Raw genomic sequence first — 4,488 nt, forward strand, 5'->3', positions numbered from 1 at the left:
GAGAAAAGGTAACTTATTTCATCTGAATACTAATGTCAACAATTGTTTGGTTGCAAAATTTGAGGATAGTTGGTTATGACATAGAAGATTTTGTCATGTAAATTTTGATAATTTGGTTAAGGTTAGAAAGTCAAGTATGGTTAGAGGTATGCCACAACTAGTCAAACCAAATAATGTGATTTGTAAAGAGTGTCAATTGGGTAAGATTACTACTTCCTCTTTCAAAAGAAAATCATTTTCTTCTGAAAATATTTTAGATTTGGTGCACACTGATTTATGTGGTCCTATGAGGACTAGGAGTTTTTATGTTGATAAATATTTAATAATATTTATTGATGATCATTCAAGAATGATGTGGGTTACATTTTTGAAGGAGAAGTTTGATTCTTTCAACAAGTTTAAGGCATTCAATGTCCTAGTGGAGAAAGAAAATGGTAGGAATCTGAAGTGCCTAAGATTTGACCGGGGTGGAGAATTCACAATAGCTGAATTTGTGAAATAATGTGATGAGAATGGAATCAAGTGACAAATGTTTGCACTAAGGACACCACAACAGAATGGGATTGCAGAAAGGAGGAACCAGACCATAGTTCAAGTAGATAGAACAATGTTGATAAAAGGAGATGTACCAATTTTTTTTTGGATAGAAGCACTTAGCACTACAGTATACACAATGAACCAAGTATTGGTCAAAAAAGGTAGTGATAAAAATCCCTATAAATTATGGTAAGGTCATACTCCTAATGTTAGTTATTTCAAAGTCTTTGGCAACAAGTGTTACATAAAGATAGATGAGTATATCGGAAAGTTTGATCCTAAGAGTGATGAAGGAACTTCCCTTGGTAATTCAAATAAGATCAAAGTATTAAAGTGCTTTAACAAAAGAAACAAGAACATTGTGGAAAGTGTTAATGTGAAAGTTGATGAGTATTGATACCAACAAACCTGATGCAGTCGAAGAACAAAAGATAGTGATTATTGATTCAAAAATTCAAAATGATGTTGAGTAGAATAGTATGGACGATACTGGTCAGTTGAAAGATGAAGATGAAGAACAAGAATAAGAATAAGAAGAAACTTCTATACTAGAACCAGTTGTACCTGGATATATAAAGTTGAATCACTCTACAAATCAGATAATTGGAGATAGGAATGTTGGAGTACAAATGAGAAGAAAAATCAGATAAAGAAGAACAACAGTTGGTCACTGTAGCATCCTAAAATTGCGACACTTGCAATTTCGACCGCATTTGGGTCTTCACGATGGCGATGCAACACGGAACCTGAATGGAGACCCCGAAACTTGCTCATGACCTCAAAAACTACATTTTTCAGCACCCTGGCATGATCCTCCTTGCACCCTGTTGTCCCTGGACGTGGGACCATGGCGCCCAGTGCCCTGGTCCCTGGCCCTATTTTGGGCCCAGTCTCTTTTGGGGCCTTGGGTCTTTATGTTTGCAAATTGGAAAATAATCTTTCCTGGTCAGCCTAAGGTCGGAAAAATCAGTCTATCAACCCTAATTGACAAGTATATAAACTACATTTCCTCTCCCATTTTGGTAAGATGGAAAAAAGGTGGAAGCGATACTCAAACATTCAAGCATTCAAGCATTCAAGCATTCCTTCAAGCAATTGATCATTCTAAGTCTCCATTCAAGGCTAAGTGTTGCATTCAAGACAAGGATTCAACCATTGAAGAGGAGATCACATACCACATACAACATACAACATACAACATACAACATACAACATACAACAACATCTACACCTTCACATGTAAGAATACAAACATTCTTACAATAAGGTACTAGTACTTGTTTTACATTACAATCATTTACATTTACAACATTTCTCATTTCTTGGTTAATTCCAAAACCGGGGTTTGACCTAAGGGCAAACCCCTAATCCCTAACCCCCCAATCGTCTTTTCTTTTCTATGTGTAGGTTGCAGGTACGCGGTTGTAATTGAAGATCTGGAATCCTTGTGCAGAGACAACCAGATCCCCCTTCGTTTCGCGGATTTTTCGGAGGACCGTGTGTATGTCGAGCGCCATCGTCCCGTCAATTATCGCTCAAATTTGTAGGACAGTGTCGTCTCGACATTTTACTGCTAATTCCAGGTCCGCAGCTTCATCCTATATTCCTATCTCTATTTATAAGCGAATCTTTCCCACTTTTCATGCATTCTTAGCTTAATCCTTCTATCTACATTCTTTACAAAAGAGGGTAGCCTTGCTGTCTTAACCCTTGAAACTCATTCAGAATCCAATCTTGCATTGTGTGGGATTGGATCTTGTGGGTTTCAACCCCTCTTTTGAATGTAAAGTCTCTCCTAAGTGAAAACCGTCAACCCTAGTGACCCCCTTTCCCTCTCTTTGGAGTGGTGGGGGGAACACTTAGGGTTCGCTCGCGATTTTCCACTTTACATTTTGGTGAACCCGACGTGAACATCCTTTCTGATTATTCATGGTTAGATCTGAAAAATTTGCTTCCTTAATTACATTTCCATGTTTGATCTTTTGCAAATTTTAGAGGTTGATTGCATAAAAACCCTAAATTTTCTTTTTAGTAATTGAGCTTGTGAAATGTTTAATTGTTAATGCTTGTTTCAAATCTACCCTTCTATTACAAATTATCAATTCATATTTGTGCTTTAATTCTGAAAATTAAGTGGTTAAGTGTCAAAACCCTAATTTTTGAAACCCTCTTGATTCAATCTTTGACTGATAATTTCACTGATCAAAACATCTCCAAATCAGCTGTAACTTTGGATTCCGCAACAAAATCATAATATCTTTCATCCCTAAAAATTTGGAAAAAAGTTGCAAGGACTGTGTGCACCCCGAGCGCCATCGTCCCTGACATTTTTTTCGAAATTTCGGGAGCTAGATCTTACTGTATTTTCCTGCTAAAATCCAGAATTTTGGCTGATTTTCTCAATTACAACACTTTCAAAATTAAAGTCAAAGTTGGTCTAGTGATTGCTTGGATTAAGGCTCCTAATCATTCAAAAATTGTTGAAATTGAAATTTTGTGTCAAAATTGTGTTCTTACTGTCCTAAATCTAAAAAGTGTTTTGGCATTCATTCAAAATTTCAGTGCTTTATTCAAATTTTTGCAATTTGTGACTTTTGAAATTAAGTGCTTAATTACACCAATCTTGATTTCCACTCTCAAAATTGAATTTTGTGTGAAATTGAGTCAACTTTTAAAATTCGAAACTTGCATTGCTTTTGGTATTCCCTCTAAAATCATAAAATTCAAAATTTCAGTTTCCCTCTCTTTTTCAAAATTCAAATTTTGCATTTTTCAACAATCTTGGTAGGGTTCAATTTTGAGATTGCAACTTTAATTTGGCCTATCTACAGATCATAAAATCACTCAATTTTTTCAGATTAGCTTTAAAATCATCATAACTGTCATCCCTGCAAATTTCGAAAAAAGTTGCGAGGATCGTGTGCACTCCGAGCGCCACGGTCCCTGACATTTTTTTCAAAATTTCGGGAGATTGTCGTGATTGCATTTAACAGCTTAAATCTAGGAGATTGGCTGATTTTACTGAAATTTGCTACCTCTAAATTCAAAATCTTCTCTCTCTCTCTAGTGCATGAGTTTTACAACAATAAGCCCTACTTACACTATTCCCGTTAGACGAAGCCTTAGAATTAAGTCTTTCCAAGGTTTAATTACCGAGGAGATGGAACCTAATTTGAATAGCCTTTTTAACGAGGACATGGGTAATTCCTCTAATCCTCTTAATAATGAAGAAGCCCTCCGTGAGGTTTCTGTAGAAAAACTTTCGAAATTGGATAACCAATTTGATGATTTTCAACAATGGATGTCTCATGAGTATCCCGATAGTCAAGCTCTTTCATTAATTGAGGGTCTAAAACGTATGGTTCAAAGTGATAAGAATGGAATTGATATTTTGTGTGGTATTGCACACATTGTGGATTCGAATGTGATGCCTATGAAGAGTTGTGCTGAAACTTTAGGTTATACACAACCTCCCACTCAAGTCAATCATTCTATTCCTTTAACAACTTCTATTGCTAGCATACCTACCTTTACATCAAACATAATGACTACTTCTATACAAGATATTCCGCCTATGATTACCAGTCATGGGGGCAATCCTTCCTCTTCAATGAAACCTCTTCCTTCATTCAATCCGACTTCTTCATTCATTCCTTCAATGAGTGTTCCTATTACATCTCCACAAATGAACCTGGTGCAAGGGGGCAATTCATTCAACCATTCCATTCCTCCTTGTAGTGTTCCTCCTTTCCAATCATCTCCTATGACTAACTATCATAGTGTCCCGCCACCTTACTCTCAATCAATACCTTCTTTCAATAACATAATACCTCCATCACAATCTAACATGTCTAATATGAATTCTTCGACTGAAGCGACCATTAACAATCTTGCACAAACTGTCTCTTCTTTACAGCAACAAATTGCCTCTATGAATCAATCTAAGTTTAG

This window comes from Cryptomeria japonica, chromosome 2 (assembly GCF_030272615.1).
Source record: "Cryptomeria japonica chromosome 2, Sugi_1.0, whole genome shotgun sequence".
In the NCBI taxonomy this organism is placed as follows: domain Eukaryota; kingdom Viridiplantae; phylum Streptophyta; class Pinopsida; order Cupressales; family Cupressaceae; genus Cryptomeria; species Cryptomeria japonica.